Genomic DNA, 22,503 nt, shown 5'->3' on the forward strand with positions numbered 1-22,503 from the left:
GGTACCAGGGTCTGACAAAGGCCCAATACTTCCAAGTGCTAGACTGAATCAGAGGCCCAACCTAATACTGTACATAGCCTGTCTATAAGGACATATAACTCATGGATATGGCCTACATTAAGGGCATTTAGGGCTTTATTGGGGGCTAACAGACAAATTCTTCTACATGCTATAGTAGCAAAACATTCAAATATGTTATTACCAGAAACCTTAATGGCAATGCGCTCCTCATAATAACCATTGGATTCTTTAGCCACCATGGTTAGACTATATTTCAGCAAATCAGATAACATGACTTTGGAGATGGTCACCTTCACGTTGTCTTCTGTCCATTCAATGGCAATTGTTCCATTCTCTGTCCTTCCCTCTTTCTCCATCCACTAACTATGGAACAGATATCTATCTTGATATTTTAAGGCAATTTCTTCAAGCGGATGGGTGAGGTCACATGTGATGGTCGCAGTCCCTCCACATTGACAAGTCCCCTCACTGCATTTAAGCTCAAATACTAAAAAAAAGGGAAATACAGCAATAGATAAGTCCAGAAGCAAGAAAAAATGAAGGCACTCACCAGGTACCGTGTGGCTTCTTCTTTATTTTTTATTTGCAGACAGACAGGTTTAAAGGGGCATGCTGCATCTCACACTCGTTGCCGCATGCTGCCGCTTTAAACCTGTCTGTCTGCAAATAAGAAATAAAGAAGAAGCCACATGGTACCTGGTGAGTGCCTTCGCTTTTTCTTGCTTCTGGATATGTTCAATTTGCTGTCATTTCTACGTATGAGCACCACTGAATTTGTACATTGAGCATTGGAGTTCTCCATTTTGATGTGTCTGCTTGCCCTACATTGACTGTTCCTTGTACACTAGCAGTGTCTGCGCTTTCTGTTCTACCTTGTTTGAATACAACAATAGATAAGGGTTGCATGTGGGTGATCTCTGATTGGCCTGTGACTCCTCAACCTTAGGATTTCTACCAACTACTATACCGAACGTCAGTCTTAGGCTCCAGGCAAAGGAAAATAGACGACCCACAGTTATACAATTGGTCTGCTTATTATCTTAAGTGTATATCTTTAGGACAAAATTTCCTTCTTCAATTCTCCTGAAGGAAGAATATTTTTTTCATAGTGCTACCTCTCTACCCTAGAAGTCAATGGCCAAGCCTTGAAACAGCCAAGCCACAGAAGACCATGCGTAGACATGACTATTTTGGAGTTGTTGCTTCTAATTACAGTACACAGTAAGTTTGTGGTTGGCTGTGTATCAAATGGTGGACATTGACTTGCAGAAAAGCCATGTAACAGTGACAATAGAGAGGTAAAAGGTGAGCTATTTGCAGACCATCTAGTGCATCAAATTAGCTCAAAAAACATGTTAAAAGTAATGCAATCCATTTTGATCCTCATTGGTGAATCATCAATATAAATCAACACCGGAGCTCCCCATCTTATAGATATGTCACTCCTCATAGACCTAGTATTTTACTGCATTATTGAGCCATTACCATGTTAACTCAACCTTACTGCCCATGTCTATGGGCAAGACAAGCACTGAGTTCCCTTCTGACACCTGATGCCCATGTGTGACTCTGCACCTTCCATAGCTGTACCATTGCTGATCCCACTTAAGAATACTTACATCCAAAATGTACTCCATATAGGATGTCAGTAGGAAAAGTGGAATTATTTGTCCCCAAACCATTTCGGATGTTTCTGATGTGTAGACAAGAAACTAAGGAGAGAACAAAAGGACAAACAATCAGTAAAACAGAATGGAAAAGAAGATCTGGACCAGAGCTATAGGAGGGTCAGCACTTATACAATGTGTGACTGTATGTGAGGGCAGGGTCAGAATCAGCACCTGACAAAGCTCATGATGTGGGGACCCAGTGGTGTTAGGGAGGCCCAGAAATCTGGAAACACATTCTCCAAAGAGGACAAGATTAAGGCAGAGGACGCTATACACTGGGGGGAATTGAACATTTATGGTCTACTTTCCACAAAAGTCTAGAACACAAATGTCACATTGATTGTGACATGCGTGGGACAAATTCATGAAATGTTGCGTAGGACTCGGCATCATGCCAGTTTAGATACTTTTGTAGGGCTGATGGGAGTGAGTCTGAGCTACCATGTAAAACAGGCCATGTGCGACAAATTTGTGACTTTTTCCCAAAAAGTTAAGCTTGTCAAATCACAAACCAATGCACAAACTATTCTAAAGCAGTCCATTTCCAACAAGGTTATGGACTGCTTAATGCTGTATATGATATGGTAATAATAAGTCATATGTTAATGAGCTGCAACAAATATAGACTGAAAAAAAACAGGGTAAACATTGGGGTCGACTATTTGCTAAGAAGAATTAAACAGAAAGTATTGGCACCTAAACATCCGATGGAGATATATACAGAATATATACAGAATATCAGTAGATGATGAATAATGTATATACATTTAGTGAAAATCTTACATACATTTTTTTTTATAAAAGATGATAGACCACCTGAAATACAGCAAAAGACAGAATACAGGGCACTTGCTGCCATCCTAATTGTATCCGATCTAAAAAAAAAATCATAAAATAGTAACACTATATTATACATTTTGTGTCCCTAGGAGGAATCTGAATAAATAGAACTTCTTCCTGATATCTGATCTTAATATCGTCGGGCGGCCATGTCCTTGTGCTCTTTGAGTGACAGCACTTGAATGGACTTTGAATGTAGCACTTCTTGGGTGGTATATGATATCATTCTTTAGATATAAAAATGTAGGTGCACTACTGTGGTAGATGTATACAATGATATTGGCTATCCCTCAACACTGATGTTAAAACTGAGACATTCTCCAGTGTATCCTTATATGAAGGACACACCAGAACCCGCACACCAACGCCAAGGCTTCTCAAATGGCACGGGACCTAACGCTAACCTACCTGTGCGTGAAAAGCAAAAACCAGGGGCCAGTGGGCAATTACAGCAGCACTAGGCCGACATGCAGCCTGCTCCCAGTAACCTCCTGCGTGACTGAGCACATTTTTTTACTCTTTAACAAACAAACTGGAAAACCTAAATCCTAAAGATTACAGGTATACATGGCTATAGCTATATAAAGCATAACTCTGAGCTGTAACATGATGATAATTACAACCACAACGACCTACTAAAGCACCAACAGTCTCAACAAAATCACGGGCACTGGAAACAAAAAGTTCTCTATTTTTATGGACTGTCCAGGAATTTCTGGACTTTTGTCAAATTAATATTAAGTTAAACCTCTCCAAAAGACCACCCCTTTGAAAAGACCTCGTCCATATCCATGAATTTTCATAAATTATGAAGAGTGGCTATTCTCTTTAACCCCTTAAGGACGATGGATGTAAATGTACGTCCTGGTGCCCTGGTACTTAACGCACCAGGATGTACATTTATGTCCTGAGTGGCATTCAGTCTATGAAGTGGACGTAGAGCTGTGCTTCGAGCATGCCAGCCCTCACCCTCCTGCTCCATCCGGGCCATAAATAAGGGGCAGACACTCACCAACCGGCAGCAAAACTCCGGGTCCTGGGCAGATTAAGGGGGGAAGGGAGGCACCACAGCTATAAATACCCAGGGGAGGGCCCCTGAAAGCCCGGGAAACTATTGAACCCCTGATTGGTGCACTCCTTCCCCCCCCCCCCCCACCAATGGGACATATCACTATAGCCACTGACAAGTTTTACAGGCGGGGGAGGGGGCTAAAAACCTTGCCTGTATATTTCTTAACCCCTTAACTGCTAACCAGTCAGGGGGCAAGCTAGTTATGCTAGTTATCTCCATTTTAGATCATCCCTAAGGTGTTGAATAGGGTTGAGGTTAGTGCTCTGTGCGGCCAAGTTCTTCCACACCAGCCTCAGCTTCCAAGCCTTTATGGACCTGGCACAATGCAGTCAGGCACACCCAGAATCGTCCATCAGAGGCCAGATAGTGAAGCATGATTCGTAATCTCCAGAACATGTTTTTAATGTTCCAGTGGCTTTACACTGCTCCATCTCCATCTTGGCATTGTGCTTGGTGGTGTAAGGCTGTCATGCAGCTGCTTGGCCATGGAAGCCAGTGCCATGAAGCTCCATGACACCATGACAAGGCGCACACTATTACTGCAGAGCATTGGTGACTTTTATGCACTATGGCCGTGCTCTGGACCTTTAAGTGGTCTCCACTTTGTGGCTTAGCTGCTGTGGCTCCTAAACACTTTCACTTCTCAATAACATATCTTACCTTGGTGTGAGACATGAAGGGATGCTGTAATGTTTTTGGTTCCCTTTTTGCATTGGTACCACCTTCCGTACCCATGTCTGTGGGTGCTACAGTAATAGTCTGTGCCTTGTCATGGTGTCATTATGATGTTGGTATCCTCAGCCAGGTCAGATGAGGGTACAGATAGCTAAATACCGATTACCTATATTTTGGTGTTGTACACATGTATAGTTCAAAAACTCAAATATTCCAAATTTCCATTAATTCAGCATGGCAGCAGGCCAGAATTTCACTATATTAAATGTAATTTGGTCATTCATTGTGACTTATCCTGATGCTTTTTTTAGGGCGTTTTATTCAGAATTACAAAGAATTTCCTGCTAAAACAAAGAGATAACTATAAAGGAAATATCCAGTTGGTGACAAAATGTAGAAGACATGTGGAATAACAGTCACAACATGCAGAAACAGCACTGCAGCTGTAATGCCACACACAACCCTTGGGCAGGAGTGGCTGTTGTAAGAAGAATGCATGTTCTTAACCAGACGCAAGGAACCATTTATGAACTTCACATGTTCCCCTAATTTACAAATAGAGGTCCCTGCCAACTGTCCTGTGCCGAGGCAGCAAGCAGGACGTTGAGGGCACACAAGAACAGGAGGATGTGGCGAGGGGAGGGTGAGGAGGGCAGAAACAACCTCAGATGAGTTTACCTGATTTACCAGCAGAGAGCACTGTTGTAGAAGGATTTGTTCTGATGGGACTTATAGTAAAATGTTTTGTCTGGTCATGACTAGAGAGACTGTGACTCCAGAGTTATCACTCGGAGGAGATTACAAACATAGAGACATGTGCACAATGATGGACCATACAGAAATACATGATTGTAAGCATGTATATTGGATGTATAGATAATCTGTCAAGACATAGGATGGTGCTGGCCCCTGTTAGTTTTTGTGATTTGTCTTCTGACTAGAGACAAACTGCACATCACATTTATTTTAGATTTCATGGTCAATTCAGATTCGGCCCTACACCCACTGTTTGGTGATTATGCACAGAATTGCTGCTTACCTCCGTGGGCTAGAGAGTAAGTAGTAATGAACAATGCATCATTGCTTACTGTAAAGGAGCAGGGACCCCTATCATGACAGAAGTCCCTGCACCACTATGTAGTTTACATGAATTCAAAGGAAACCATGTACAAATACAGTGTATGTCTTGCTGCACAGTAAATACTTGGGTATTGGGTCTGACAAGTTAGTAATGCATGGCGCATTGCTGCTTACTATGCAGGAGAATTGACTCCTATCAATATGACAGGATTCCCTACTCCTCAGTGTACTTTCCATGATGCCCTATGCTAGGAGGCCATGCAGGTGATCTACTGAGCAGAGAAGCACACAGAGTGCCCATTTCAAGCCTCCAGGTGGCACACATTCACTAGGCTAGGTGTTTTGCATTGAGTAGTAGGCATTATACAATGTACGTCTTGCTGCCCACTAAGTACAGGAGCAAGGACAATTCTTCTAAAGAGAATCACAAAAGAAAAGAAATTATATTGTCAAATTCAATTTTTTGTGAAATCTACAGGGTGGGCCATTTATATGGATACACCTTAATAAATGGGAATGGTTGTTGATATTAACTTACTGTTTTTGGCACATTGGTATATGTGAGGGGGGAAACTTTTCAAGATGGGTGGTGAACATGGCAGCCAATTTAAAGTCGGACATTTTGAATGCAACTTTTATTTTTTCAATAGGAAGAGGGTCATGTGATACATCAAACTTATTGGGAATTTCACTAGAAAAACAATGATGTGCTTTGTTTTAACGTAACTTTATTCTTTCATGAGTTATTTACAAGTTTCTGACCACTTATAAAATGTGTTCAATGTGCTGCCCATTGTGTTGGATTGTCAATGCAACCCTCTTCTCTATATACTGCTATATACTACTATATACACCACAGGAGAAATGCTAGCACAGGCTTCCAGTATCCGTATACACTGCTATATACTACTATATACACCGCAGGGAAATGCTAGCACAGGCTTCCAGTATCTGTATACACTGCTATATACTACTATATACACCGCAGGATAAATGCTAGCACAGGCTTCCAGTATCCGTATACTCTGCTATATACTACTATATACACCGCAGGAGAAATGCTAGCACAGGCTTCCAGTATCCGTATACTCTGCTATATACTACTATATACACCGCAGGAGAAATGCTAGCACAGGATTCCAGTATCTGTATACACTGCTATATAGTACTATATACACAGCAGGAGAAATGCTAGCACAGGCTTCCAGTATCCGTATACACTGCTATATACTACTATATACACCGCAGGAGAAATGCTAGCACAGGCTTCCAGTATCCGTATACTCTGCTATATACTACTATATACACCGCAGGAGAAATACTAGCACAGGCTTCCAGTATCCGTAGTTTCAGGTGCTGCACATCTCGTATCTTCACAGCATAGACAATTGCCTTCAGATGACCCCAAAGATAAAAGTCTAAGGGGGTCAGATCGGGAGACCTTGGGGGCCATTCAACTGGCCCACGATGACCAATCCACTTTCCAGGAAACTGTTCATCTAGGAATGCTCGGACCTGACATCCATAGCAAGATGGTGACCACCACATTATGGGTGTCAGGTCCGAGCATTCCTAGATGAACAGTTTGCCACAAACAGGAAGTTAATATCACCAACCATTCCCATTTTATTAAGGTGTATCCATATAAATGGCCCACCCTGTACAACAAATTTGTTTCATTCTGAATCAATTTGCTCATGTCTACATCACAACTGTTTTACTCAAAAATCTACATATGCATTAAAGTAGCACTCCATGAATTGTAATTGAGCAGCATAGGATTTTATTTGAGAATAATGCATAGGTTCTTCTTTTTTAGCTGATGTAGCCGGCAAACTGATTGCAATTCCACTGAAATAATGCTGCCTAAATTTCCCATGAATCCTCTTGCTTGGGGAGGAGTTGTATCACTGCACCTGGCCATCTAATCAGCTGGGTGAACTGGGACTTCTTAGCAGGATGGGTTCACATCAAGTGCAGTTTTGATATATTTTCTTATAAAATGTGTTTTTTAGAGAAATATTACCATGAGGCAAGTAGTTTAACTTATAACAACAATTGAGGTGTTTCGTTTTCCCACACATTTTTTACTACATTTTCCTAAATCATGGTAAACATAGAGATAGCAGTAGTATACAGATAGAGCTGGAGGGGAGGTGTATAACTACTATATATCCCATAGAGATGGCAGCAACAGTATACAGATAGAGCTGGAGGGGAGGTGTATATATAGTAGTTATACACCTCAACTCCAGCTCTATCAGTATACTGCTGTTATCACTATGGGATCAGGATATATAATAGTTATACACCTCAACTCCAGCTCTATCTGTATACTGCTGTTATCACTATGGGATCAGGATATATAATAGTTATACACCTCGCCTCCAGCTCTATTTGTACACTGCTGCTATCTCTATGGGATAAGGAAACATAGTAGTTATACACCTCCCCTCCAGCTCTATCCATATACTGCTGCTTCTATCTCTATGGGATCAGGATATCTAATATATATATATATATATATATATATATATATATATATCTATCCTAAACACATAGAGATAGCAGCAGCAGCAGCATACAGATATAGCTGAAGGGGAGTCTGGCTGGGGCTAAAACAATAAACCAAAGTTCTAGTACATTTTACAATGACTGCAGCATAACCTGCCCATGCTCATGTCATGAACATGATGCCACCAGCCCCAATGCATTTAGGTGTACCTTCTTCTAGGGGTGATGTAATCCCAATGAGTCAATGTTTTAAAAGAGGCAATGCACCAGCCAGCAGTCTAAAATTCACAAATATTAGTAACCCCCTCAGCAGCATGAGGTCATAGTGTCTGCTCAGAACCTTCCTTTAAAACATAGGCAACAATATTTTTAGCTTCAATGAGTAGCCATCATGTAATGATCAGCCACAATGTCCTATATGCCAATCATAATGCTATCATAACAGCCTCAATGCCCCATAAAAATTATAAGGCCCCTGGAAACTGTTAAAATCAGTCACCCTTAAATGTCCAAGTGTCCAAGAACTTTTTAATAAATGAACTGGGAAACTGATGGGTATGTAACATAAGTAGAAAGTCCACAAATATGGCCATCCTGGTATTATGTGGGTGACATATTGTAGTGAGGACAATGATTTCTGAGGACACATAAAGACACAGGTGCATCTGGAACAGCTCGGTGCTGGCATGGCGTCTATTTACTGTTCTCCTGTGAGGTTCTAGCAGGTGAACGTGTTTAATCTTCTTACAGATCAGTCTAACCAAATATTCTTCTCCTTACTGCCGGAGGTGTTCTGAGCATCCTTGGCAGGACATCCAGCAGAACAGAGATGGATCTTGGCATAAGGTGATTGTCTACAGGAGAACCTGTCAGACACATGCACTGAGAATTTCATATTCAGCTATTCCTTCACTTAAACAATTGATTCTTTGTATCAAGGTTTTTACACACCTGAATTGCAGGCTTTCTGACATTCTTCTCTGCAGATCCTCTCAAGCTTTGCTTGTTGGTGGAAGCCATTTTCAGGTCTCACCACAGATTTTCCATTGGGTTCAAGTCATAGTTATGGCTGGGCCACTCAAGGACAATTATAGAGATGTCTCTAAGCCGCTTCTGTATTGTCTTGGCTGTGTGCTTAGGGTCATTTACTTGTTGGAAGGTGAACCTAAAGTCTTGTCTGATGTCCAGAAGAATATCTCTGTACTTTATTCAGCTTTCTCTCAATCCTGACCAGTCTCCCTGTCCCCACCATGCTTCACTGTAGGGAAGGTATTGGGAAGGCCATGGGCAGTGCCTGGTTTCCTATAGATACTGCCCTCTATTATACTGCTCTCACCATGCTTCACTGTAGAGATGGTATTGGGAAGGTGATGGGCAGTGCCTGGTTTCCTCCAGACACGATGCTGCCCCCACCATGATCCCTGTAGGGATGGTATTGGGCAGGTGATGGGCAGTGCCTGGTTTCCTCCAGACACGATGCTGCCCCCACCATGATCACTGTAGGGATGGTATTGGACAGGTGATGGGCAGTGCCTGGTATCCTCCAGACATGATGCTGCCCCCACCATGATCACTGTAGGGATGGTATTGGGCAGGGGATGGGCAGTGCCTGGTTTCCTCCAGACATGATGCTGCCCCCACCATGATCACTGTAGGGATGGTATTGGGCAGGTGATGGGCAGTGCCTGGTTTCCTCCAGACATGATGCTGCCCCCACCATGATCACTGTAGGGACGGTATTGGGCAGGTGATGGGCAGTGCCTGGTTTCCTCCAGACATGATGCTGCCCCCACCATGATCACTGTAGGGATGGTATTGGGCAGGTGATGGGCAGTTTCTGGTTTCCTCCAGACATGATGCTGCCCCCACCATGATCACTGTAGAGATGGTATTGGGCAGGTGATGGGCAGTGCCTGGTTTCCCCCAGACATGATGCTGCCCCCACCATGATCACTGTAGAGATGGTATTGGGCAGGTGATGGGCAGTGCCTGGTTTCCCCCAGACATGATGCTGCCCCCACCATGATCACTGTAGGGATGGTATTGGGCAGGTGATGGGCAGTGCCTGGTTTCCCCCAGACATGATGCTGCCCCCACCATGATCACTGTAGGGATGGTATTGGACAGGTGATGGGCAGTGCCTTGTTCCCTCCAGACATGATGCTGCCCCCACCATGATCACTGTAGGGATGGTATTGGGCAGGTGATGGGCAGTGCCTGGTTTCCCCCAGACATGATGCTGCCCCCACCATGATCACTGTAGGGATGGTATTGGGCAGGTGATGGGCAGTGCCTGGTTTCCTCCAGACATGATGCTTCCCCCACCATGATCACTGTAGGGATGGTATTGGGCAGGTGATGGGCAGTGCCTGGTTTCCCCCAGACATGATGCTGCCCCCACCATGATCACTGTAGGGATGGTATTGGGCAAGTGATGGGCAGTGGCTGGTTTCCTCCAGACATGATGCTGCCCCCACCATGATCACTGTAGGAATGGTATTGGGCAGGTGATGGGCAGTGCCTGGTTTCCCCCAGACATGATGCTACCCCCACCATGATCACTGTAGGGATGGTATTGGGCAGGTGATGGGCAGTACCTGGTTTCCTCCAGACATGATGCTGCCCCCACCATGATCACTGTAGGGATGGTATTGGGCAGATGATGAGCAGTGCCTGGTTTCCTCCAGACATGATGCTGCCCCCACCATGATCACTGTAGAGATGGTATTGGGCAGGTGATGGGCAGTGCCAGGTTTCCTCCCAGACATGATGCTGCCCCCACCATGATCACTGTAGGGATGGTATTGGGCAGGTGATGGGCAGTGCCTGGTTTCCCCCAGACATGATGCTGCCCCCACCATGATCACTGTAGGGATGGTATTGGGCATGTGATGGGCAGTACCTGGTTTCCCCCAGACATGATGCTGCCCCCACCATGATCACTGTAGGGATGGTATTGGGCAAGTGATGGGCAGTGGCTGGTTTCCTCCAGACATGATGCTGCCCCCACCATGATCACTGTAGGGATGGTATTGGGCAGGTGATGGGCAGTGCCTGGTTTCCTCCAGACATGATGCGGCCCCCACCATGATCACTGTAGGGATGGTATTGGGCATGTGATGGGCAGTGCCTGGTTTCCTCCAGACATGATGCTGCCCCCACCATGATCACTGTAGGGATGGTATTGGGCAGGTGATGGGCAGTGCCTGGTTTCCTCCAGACATGATGCGGCCCCCACCATGATCACTGTAGGGATGGTATTGGGCAGGTGATGGGCAGTGCCTGGTTTCCCCCCAGACATGATGCTGCCCCCACCATGATCACTGTAGGGATGGTATTGGGCAGGTGATGGGCAGTACCTGGTTTCCCCCAGACATGATGCTGCCCCCACCATGATCACTGTAGGGATGGTATTGGGCAGGTGATGGGCAGTGCCTGGTTTCCTCCAGACATGATGCTGCACCCACCATGATCACTGTAGGGATGGTATTGGGCAGGTGATGGGCAGTGCAACAATTGCAACAGCTGGAGGCACTGAGGTAGGAAACGGACAATGTTTCCCAACTAGTGTGCCTCCAGTTGTTGCAAAACTACAACTCCCAGCATGCCCAGACTGCCCAGGCATGCTGGAAGTTGTAGTTCGGCAATACCTGAAGGATCAGATGTTGCCGAACTACAACTTCCAGCATGCTTGGGCAGTCTGGGCATGCTGGGAGTTGTAGTTTTGCAACATCTGGAGGTCCACAGTTTGGAGACCACTGTATAATGGTCTCCAATCTGTGCTCTGCCAGATGTTAGAGAACTACAACTCCCAGCATTCCTGGACAGACTGAGCATGCTGAGATTTGTAGTTTTGCAACATCTGGAAGAGAACAGATTGGAGACCATTATACAGTGGTCTCCAAACTGTGGGCCTCCAGATGTTGCAAAACTACAACTCCCAGCATGCCCAGAAAGCCAAAGGCTAAGCCAAAGTTTTGAAACTCCCAGAGGCAGCAGTGAGATCGCTTTACGGCGATCTCACTGCTGCCAATGAAGATGCCGCACTGCTGCTGCAAACTCACCTCCGGGACGCAGCGCAGCCGGGACCGCATGGAGGACGCCGGGACCGCTCGGGACACCGCTCGGACGGGTGAGTGACACCGGGGGACGGGTCAGGGACACTTAGCAGAGCGGTGTGTGTCCCGATCCCCGTGATCGGGACTCACACACCGCGCTGCTAAGTATTTTCATAGCGAAACGCTGCTATCAGCTAGTCAGATTTGACCAGCTGATAGCAGCGATCGCTGGGGGGGGTGGGGGATGAAACCCCCCGTGGTCGCACGGTAAGATGGCTGGCTATCAGTGATAGCCACCATCTTTCCGGGCGCTGCGGGATGCCGCGAGTAGCGGCAGTAATGTTCATGAAGTACCTGTATGTCATGGGTCGGGAACACCTTGCCACCCATGACGTACAGGTATGTCATAGGTCGGGAAGGGGTTAAAGAAAATTCTTCAAAGTTGGATGGAAAAATGAAAAAAAAAAAAAATTTTTCACTAAAATGCTGGTGTTACTCTAAATTTTTCATTTTCGTAAGGGAAAATAGGAAAAAAAAGACCCCCAAAATTTGTAGCTCCATTTCTTCTGAGTAAGAACATACCCCATTTGTGGATGTAAAGTGCTCTGCGGGCGAACTACAATGCTCAGAAGAGAAGGAGCGCCATTGGGCTTTTGAAGAGAAAAATTGTTCAGAATTGAAGGCTACGTGTGTTTACAAAGCCCCCATAGTGCCAGAACAATGGACCCCCCCCCCCCCCACATGTGACCCCTTTTGGAAACTACACACCTCACGTAATTTAATAAGGGGTACAGTGAGCATTTACACCCACAGTTGTCTGACAGATTTTTGGAACAGTGGTCCGTGAAAATGAAAAATTTAATTTTTCATTTGCACAGCTCACTGTTCCAAAGCTCTGTCAAACGCCAGTTGGGTGTAAATACTCACTGCACCCCTTATTAAATTCTGTGAGGGGTGTAGTTTCCCCCCTGTCCATCAAGCTAATCAGGGCACCCCAGTGAGACAGTTAGTATCCTTCCCTATCTGTCTTAATTTAGGGCATATAGGTGCAAGTGCAGACTAGGTTCCGAAGCAGGGCCGCCCTTATCAGGGCATAAACTCCGCCTAAGATTAGGGTCAAGAGTAACGGAATTCCAGGGAGAGTGGCAGGTAGTGGCCAATATCAGCTACTGGGCCAGCTTTATCCCCGTAGGTCCTTGCCCCTCCTTTTACCTCACTTATACCCCCACCTTTAGTGAGGATATTTGCAATTAACCATTCCTATTTATCTCTGGCTGGTAGGGATATATAATTTATCCAATATTTTTTATCTTGGTGGAATGACTTGGACTCCTTACAGCCACCTCCAATTTTTTCTTCTTGATGGTTTTTGAGGAGTTTTTCTATTTTAACCTAATACCAATAAAGGTTAAGTCTTAGTGTTTTTTTCGGTGATATCCTATATACAGTATTGCCCATAAGTGAGTCCACAGCTCACGTTTTTAAAATATTCAATTCTATCTTTCCGTGTGACAAAACTAAAGTAAAGACCCTCTGCTACAATGTACTGAGTGCACAGCCTGTATGACAGAGTTTAACCTCTTAAGGACGCAGGGCGTACCTGTACGCCCTGCGCCCAGTTCCCGTGTTTAAAACGGTGTCACGCTGTGACCCCGCATCACACCGGGTCGGTCCCGGCTGCTATTCATATTCGGGACCCTGGGCTAATAGCGCGCGGCACCGATCGTTGTGCTGCTCGCTATTAACCCTTCAGTAGGGCTGATCGGGACTATTGTGATAAAATCGCGATGTCCCGATCAGCTAGGACGCGAGCAGAGGTCCCCTTACCTTGCTCCGTCGCGTCCGATCTGGGTTTGATTGCTCCAAGCCTGAGCTACAGGCTTGAGCAATCGAGCCCCTATCTCGCTGATTCATGCAAAGCTATGGCTTTGCAGGGATCAGTATAAGAGATCAGTGTGTTCAGTGTTCTAGCCCCCTATGGGAGCTACAACACTGCAAAAATAAAGTGAAAAATAAAGTTAACAACGGTCATTTAACCCCTTCCCTAATAAAAGTTTGAATCACCCCCCTTTTCCCATAAAAAAAAAACTGTGTAAATAAAAATAAACATGTGAAATCGCTGCGTGCGGAAATGTCCGAACTATAAAAATATATCATTAATTAAACCGCACGGTCAATGGCGTACGCGCAAAGAAAATTCCAAAGTCCAAAATAGTGTATTTTTGGTCACTTTTTATATCATAAAAAAATGAATAAAAAGCTATCAAAAAGTCCAAACAAAGCAAAAATGCTACCGATAAAAACTTCAGAACACGGTGCAAAGAATGAGCCCTCATACCAGCCCGTAAGCGAAAAAATATAAAAGTTATAGGGGTCAGAAGATGACAATTTTAAACGTATAAATTTTCCTGCATGTAGTTATGATTTTTTTCCGAAGTACGACAATATCCAACCTATATAAGTAGGGTATGATTTTAACCGTATGGACCTACAGAATAAAGATAAGGTGTTATTGTTACCGAAAAATGCGCTGCGTAGAAACGGAAGCCCCCAAAAGTTACTAAATGAAATTTTTTCTTCAATTTTGTCGCACAATACATTTTTTTCCATTTCGCCGTGGATTTTTTGGTAAAACGACTAATGTCACTGTAAAGTAGAATTGGTGGCGCAAAAAATAAGCCATCATATTGAATTTTATGTGCAAAATTGAAAGCGTTATGATTTTTAGAAGATGATGAGGAAAAAATGAAAATGCAAAAACGGAAAAACGCTGAGTCCTTAAGGGGTTAATGTTGTGTCCCCTCAAAATAACTCAACACATGGCCATTAATGTCAATGACAACAAAACTAAGTACACCTTTAAGTGGGAATTTCTCATGTCTCTATTGTCTCTAAATGTCTCTAATTAGGCCCAATTAGCCATTTCCCTCCCTGGTGTCATGTCACTCATTAGTGTTTACAAGGTGTGAATGGAGAACAAGTGTCTTAAATTTGATGTAATTGTGATGTCCCAGGAAAGAATAAATTGTTCTTATGTATTCCTGCCCACCCTGTCTGGCAGATGCTGCTTAAATGTCCGTCTTTGGCCCACACTACTCAGATCTCTATATAATGCAAAGTTATGCAATGGTTAATGTATTTTTTATGTACATGTCACTTTAAACCTTAAACCTGTTCTTAAGGACCTTGTTGTCAGGGGAGTATGCATAGGTGAACCATGTGACTTATCTGCACAATGGAACTTCTCAAAACCTGCTCCATAAATAGTGTAACCAGAGTTCAGGAGTGGAGCGTTAGAACTGAGGTACAGTTGAGAGAAGTCTGAAGAGTCTGTGAGGTGATTCTGGAGGAGTCCTGAGGCCTAGTCCAGCAACCATGCATCTTATTCAAGTTAACCCCTGCACCTGGGTGAAAGTCCAAGCCTGGCAGTAAGCACTACAGTCTTGGGGATACAATTCAAGTCAAATCCAGCAAGTCAGTCAGTAAAGTTAGTCCTGCAATTAACTACAGTCCAGCGTGGGTTGAATAAAGCAAGTCAGTCACAGTATTATACCACTACAAGTCCCAGTAAGCCGATAAGCACCCCCTTTCCAACCTCAGTAAAGCCAGTTATCCATAACCTTTCATTTGAGTAATTATTTGCCCCTTGCCTGGCACAAGAGAAGCTGGTCTACGTCGGGTGGTGTATAGGTCAACCACGCCCTAACATCACGAAAAGGTTAATTACACACATTACCCTCACTCGACACCACATTATCACTCTCACACTCTCTAGTACTGGTCACTGGAAGTTTAACATGGTACCTCGTGGCAATGAACTCTCTAAGGATCTGAAAATAATAGCTGCTCTTCATAAAGATGGCCAAGGATATAAGAGCATTTCACAGGACAGTTTTCATCTTGAACATACATCACCATGGTTAATCAAAGAAGTAGAGCACACATGCTCAGCGTCATAGGCAAAGGTTGTCTTTGGGAAATAGACATATGAGTGCTGCCAGCATTGCTGCAGAGGTTGAAGGGGTAGGGGGTCAGCCTGTCAGTGCTCAGACCATATGCCACATACTGTGTCAAATAAATCTGCATGGCTGTCATCCCAGAAGCACAAGAAAGGCCGCAAACAGATTGCTGAAGAGAAGCAGACTACTGGAAATTGATTACTGGAAATATGTCTTGTAGTCTGATGAGACCAAGATAAACTAATTTAGTTAAGATGGTGTCAACTGTGTGTTGAGGCAACCAGGTGAGGAATACAAAGATAAGTGTGTCTTGTCTACAGTCAAGCATGGTGGTGGGAGCGTTATGGTCTGGGGCTGCCGGATCTGGAGAACATGATCCAAGACCACCACTGCCTTGGTAAAGAGGCTGAGGGAAAAGGTGATTGACTGGCAAAGCATGTCTCCAGACCTAAACCCTATTGAGCAACTGTGGGGCATCCTCAAACGGAAGGTGGGGGTGGGCAAGGTCTCTAACATTTACCAGCTCTATGATGTTGTCACGGAGTAAAAGAGTACTCCAGGGACAACCTGTGAAGCTCTGGCGAACTCCATGTCCAAGAGGCTTAAGGAAGTGCTGGAAAATAATGGTGGCCACACAAAATATTGACACTTGGGGCCCAATTCCAACATTTCCACATAGGGGTGTCCTTAGCTTTGTTTCCAAAGTGTAGACATTAATGTTGTTGATGTATTTTGAGGGGTCACAACATCAAACACTATTATACAGGCGGTGCACTCACTACTTTTGTGTTCTCACATGAAAAGAACTTACAAATATGTGGACTCACTTACGTGAGATACTGAATATAATAGGAGGTGTCGACTCACTTATGGGAGACACTGTATATAATGTGAGGGGTGTATTCACTTATGGGAGATACTGTATATATAATGTGAGGGGTGGACTCTCTTATGGGAGATACTGTATATATAATGTGAGGGGTGGAGTCACTTATGGGAGATACTGTGTATAATGTGAAGGGTGGACTCACTTATGGGAGATACTGTATATATAATGTGAGGGGTGGACTCATTTATGGGACATACTGTATATATAATGTGGGGGTGGACTCATTTATGGGAGATACTGTATATATGATGTGTGGGGTGGACTCACTTATGGGAGATACTGTATATATAATGTGAGGGGTGGACTCACTTAATGGATATACTGTGTATATAATGTGAGGGGTGGCCTCACTTATGGGACATACTGTATATATAATGTGAGGGGTGGGCTCACTTATGGGAGATACTGTATATATGATGTGAGGGGTGGACTCACTTATGGGAGATACTGTATATATAATGTGAGGGGTGGACTCACTTATGGGAGATACTGTATATATAATGTGAGGGGTGGACTCCCTTATGTGAGCTACTGTATATAATGTGAGGGGTGGACTCACTTATGGGAGAAACTGTGTGTATATATATAATGTGAGGGGTGGACTCACTTATGGGAGATACTGTATATAATGTGAGGGGTGGACTTACTTATGGAGATACTGTATATATAATGTGAGGGGTGGACTCACTTATGTGAGCTACTGTATATAATGTGAGGGGTGGACTCACTTATGGGAGAAACTGTGTATATATATAATGTGAGGGGTGGACTCACTTATGGGAGATACTGTATATAATGTGAGGGGTGGACTTACTTATGGGAGATACTGTATATAATGTGAGGGGTGGACTTACTTATGGGAGATACTGTATATAATGTGAGGGGTGGACTTACTTATGGGAGATACTGTATATAATGTGAGGGGTGGACTTACTTATGGGAGATACTGTATATAATGTGAGGGGTGGACTCGCTTATGGGAGATACTGTATATAATGTGAGGGGTGGACTTACTTATGGGAGATACTGTATATAATGTGAGGGGTGGACTCGCTTATGGGAGATACTGTATATAATGTGAGGAGTGGACTCACTTATGGGAGATACTGTATATATAATGTGAGGGGTGGACTCACTTATGGGATATACTGTATATATAATGTGAGGGGTGGACTCACTTATGGAATATACTGTATAAATAATGCGAGGGGTGGACTCCCTTATGGGAGATACTGTATATATAATGTGAGGGGTGGAGTCACTTATGGGAGATACTGTATATATAATGTGAGGGGTGGACTCACTTATGGGAGATACTGTATATAATGTGAGGGGTGGACTCACTTATGGGATATATTATATATATAATGTGAGGGGTGGACTCACTTATGGGATATATTATATATATAATGTGAGGGGTGGACTCACTTATGGGATATACTGTATATATAATGTGAGGGGTGGACTCACTTATGGGAGATAATGTATATAATGTGAGGGGTGGACTCAATTGTGTGAGATACTTTATATAATGTGGGGGTGGGCTCACTTATGGGAGATACTGTATATAATGTGAGGGGTGGACTCACTTATGGGAGATACTGTATATAATGTGAGGGGTGGAGTCACTTATGGGATATACTGTATAAATAATGTGAGGGGTGGACTCACTTATGGGAGATACTGCATATAATGTGAGGGGTGGACTCAATTGTGTGAGATACTTTATATAATGTGGGGGTGGGCTCACTTATGGGAGATACTGTATATAATGTGAGGGGTGGACTCACTTATGGGAGATACTGTATATATAATGTGAGGGGTGGAGTCACTTATGGGATATACTGTATAAATAATGTGAGGGGTGGACTCACTTATGGGAGATACTGTATATAATGTGAGGGGTGGACTCACTTATGGGATATACTGTATATATAATGTGAGGGGTGGACTCACTTATGGGAGATACTGTATATATAATGTGAGGGGTGGAGTCACTTATGGGATATACTGTATAAATAATGTGAGGGGTGGAGTCACTTATGGGAGATACTGCATATAATGTGAGGGGTGGACTCACTTATGGGAGATACTGTATATATAATGTGAGGGGTGGAGTCACTTATGGGATATACTGTATATAATGTGGGGGTGGAGTCACTTATGGGATATACTGTATATATAATGTGAGGGGTGGAGTCACTTATGGGATATACTGTATATATAATGTGAGGGGTGGACTCACTTATGGGATATACTGTATATATAATGTGAGGGGTGGAGTCACTTATGGGATATACTGTATAAATAATGTGAGGGGTGGACTCACTTATGGGATATACTGTATATATAATGTGAGGGATGGACTCACTTGTGTGAGATACTGTAGATAATGTGATGGGTGGACTCACTTATGGGAGATACTGTATATATAATGTGATGGGTGGACTCATTTATGGAAGATACTGTATATAATGTTAGAGGTGGACTCACTTATGGGAGATACTGTCGGATTGCAATCAGTATGGCTGAAAACCCATGCTGGCCACATCAGCTAAAACAGGTAAGCACAAGGCATACACAAGTGTGATATCCCAGTATGGGATGTGGCTTCGTACTGTCCTCCTGTCCTGTCAGGCAGAATCCCTGCATGCTCCCAGGGCTCTCCTGCAGCATCTCCCACTGTACATATAGGTTTTGTATATCAAGTGCATTGTACCTTTAATTGTTAGTCACATGTTTGTGGAACATGTTCATTACCCAGAGAACCCCCAGTGACCAGGTAACCTCCCAAGTGACCTATGGGCTCCTTGAACAGCTCCCCTATATAACAAGGGGGAGGTGCTGCAATCGCCTTCTTCCTCTCTTCTGCTGAGGTCCAGTGAAGTCAAGTGTTCCAGTGTCTGTGTCCAGAACATTGGAGGCCTCAAGCCTAAATTACTGCCGCCACCTGAGTAAGTCAATTCATCTCAATTGTCTGTCACCCTAACAGTCAAGTCACCTATAGTCAACGTGGCCTGCATCATAGTCTGTCAAGTCACTGCAAGTCCCAGCAAGCCTGCGAGGTCCCCCTGTGTCACTGGCCACCTCTCTGGGATATTGGCTGAACTGAATAGACTGTACCATCTGTCTTACCTCAGTTAAGCTACCGTTATCCTTAATCTGGCCTTGGACTCTTTATTGCCCCTGCCTAACCTAGGATCAGCGGTATTACCTTCGGGTGGTTAAGGGTAAACGACGCCCTGGCGTCACGACAAGAAGGGGTTAATGCCATCTACCCCTTGGGCCATAACATCTGCCCTGCATCTTCCTCTCACTATACATGTGGCACCACACAAGAATCTAAATAAAGGATTTAGATATTATAGGAACCCATTGAGGATCTTTTTCCACAAGAAACTTACATTATTCTCTAATAATGTTGCATTATAAAAATAAAAAAGGGGTAGTGTGTGTTTTATTTATTTTATGGCATATGGTTCCCTCGTCCTAAGTTTTTATGATCTCTAAAATTTGCCTTAAGACCCCTTTCTATGACCTAGAGCAGGGAACATATGTGTCTTTTCCCTGGTTTAGCTCCTCAATTATGGCCGTCCTGGTACCATGTGGGTGTAATAACGTATTGGCACGGCATCTATTTACTGTATCCTCACCAGGTCTTATTGCCTCAGGTGTCTTTGTATAATCCTCCTACTGATCAGACTGGAAAATTTTTCTTCTTATTGGATGGAGTACAGAGAAAGTTAGCACAGATGGTACCTGGCATAGGGTGATCGCCTACAGGCACTGTCATGGGACCAAATGACATTTACCTTTCATTAACCTATGCTTCCCTTCATTAGGGGATGTCATATAAGTCAATTCTACACTAATATGTATAGGCCCCCATGATAGGGGTGGGGGGGATACAAAGTAACAGACCAGCCGCAAATCTCACAACCTCCTACCTCTTATGGTGTGCAACTGATGTATATAAACAAATAATAGCAAAGATCAATACCAATGCCTGTCACCACCACCTAAAGTTCTGTAAAGCATCTTGGGAGGTCCTCCAGCCTCTGTTGTATCTTGGGTAGGCAGTAGATGACTGGTACAGCCCGTCCTCATTGAGATGACAGGGATATACAGTATACTTTGTGGTGTCCTAAACATACAGTATGTTCGCAGTGTGAGATTAAGAAAAGTCTGTGTGGACCGATCTCTAAGCAAACCAATCAGTTTTTGAATTGGGACAAAAATATAGTTCCACTCGATAGAGTCTATTAAGACTATAGTCCAAAATATAAATTGGTGATTAATCCAGTGAAACCTCTTTGTGCCAACCACCCAAATTTGTGCAAAAAAAAGGGGTGAACCTCTCAAAGAAAAAAGTATACAGAATGCTAGATAAAGTGTCGAATGGAGTCAGCAAGAATGTACAGCACAAATACAGACAAATAATGATGAAAAAGTCAAAAAAATATTTTGTCATGTGGTAAAATACAGGTCCTTAGCATGGTACACCCCCTCGTTCTTTGTCCCCAGCATTGCTTCCCATCTAATTTATAGTCAGGAGTAAGGCTATCTGTCTCATTCCTGGTCCCTAGCTTGGCTCCTCATCATATTCCTAGTCAGTAGCATGCATACTCATCTCATTATTCATCCACAGTATGGCCTCCGTCTCTTTTCTAAACCCTAAAATGGTCACCATGTCATTCATGGTCCCCAGCATGGCCCCCATCTCCTCCCTTGTCCTCAGTATGGTTCTTACACTTTTTCCTAGATTCGAGCATGGATCTCCATCTCATGCATGATTCCCAGCATGGCATCCACTCTCATTTCTTGCCCCTAACATGGCTCCCACTTTCATTGTTTTTCCTGATCATAGTTCCTCTTCCCATGGCAGCATAATATGGGCTGCCTCCCTTTCCCAGTCTGTCTCCTTCTGCCTCCTATCCAATGATGCAGCAGCAGAGGAAAGAAATGCAGAGATGGCGCAATATAGTGCAGTTAATCCTTATTACAAGGGGCGGACAGATGTCCAAAAACAGAATAATGCTCACCTGTGAGTGCTGTGCAGGCAGGCACAACACTGGCGATAGCGTGTAGTAAGTAGTTGGAAGCGATGTTCAGTATCCGGAGGCAGACGGCCGTCGGTCCCACTATGCAAGCGGTGTGGATACAGGAGAAAACAGTTGATTCTGTGAGACCCTGGCAAGGTTCCCGCAGAACTCCGGCAAAAAAATCTGATTTTGGCTAGGAGGCACACACCTGAGTATAGTGCAAAAAAGCAGGCTTTATTAATCCATAAAACATGCAGTGAGAACAGGACAACGCGTTTCAAAGGTTTTCCTTCTTCTTCAGGATCGCAGACCTCACATTATCTTCTAAAATAAATGTTAATATTTTATGCTATTTTAGACACGTTTTGTTTCGTTTTTTTTTTTTTATTGTCTAGCAATATCCTCTTTTTCTTTGTTCTGATGTGTTTTATTCTGCCCCTTCTCCAAGGGTGACTAATCTCTCTTCTGTGCGGGAAGCTTCTACCCCTTAATTTTGTCTCTCTGAGCAACTATGTGATTGACCTGGTGCAATGCCTTGTGTTTCTCCTCGTTCTCCTTCTGAATTGTGGATTCTCTATGTCTACTTGTTGTCACTTGAACACTTTTCCTTTGCCTCCTTTCCTCGTTGTCTCTATACCACGTTGGGTGCTTGATCCCAGAGTTTTCGCCTGATGTTTACTCAG

The 22,503-nt window shown here is 43.8% G+C and overlaps 1 protein-coding gene across 5 annotated transcripts in view; it reads right to left on the reverse strand.

The window, feature by feature from the left end:
- The window catches only part of LOC130297721 (urotensin-2 receptor-like), a 645,128-nt gene that overhangs the window by 274,830 nt on the left and 347,795 nt on the right, over positions 1-22,503 (reverse strand). For 3 of the 5 annotated variants that reach the window (XM_056550499.1, XM_056550500.1, XM_056550498.1), the window contains 2 exons: positions 1,641-1,733; positions 312-508 (listed from right to left, as the gene is read on the reverse strand). The gene's annotated coding sequence lies outside the window, so the exon portion shown is untranslated. The remainder of the gene's footprint in view (positions 1-311; positions 509-1,640; positions 1,734-22,503) is intronic. The other 2 variants (XM_056550501.1, XM_056550502.1) reach the window with 1 other exon arrangement.

This window comes from Hyla sarda, chromosome 13 (genome assembly GCF_029499605.1).
Source record: "Hyla sarda isolate aHylSar1 chromosome 13, aHylSar1.hap1, whole genome shotgun sequence".
NCBI classification, from domain to species: Eukaryota; Metazoa; Chordata; class Amphibia; order Anura; family Hylidae; genus Hyla; species Hyla sarda.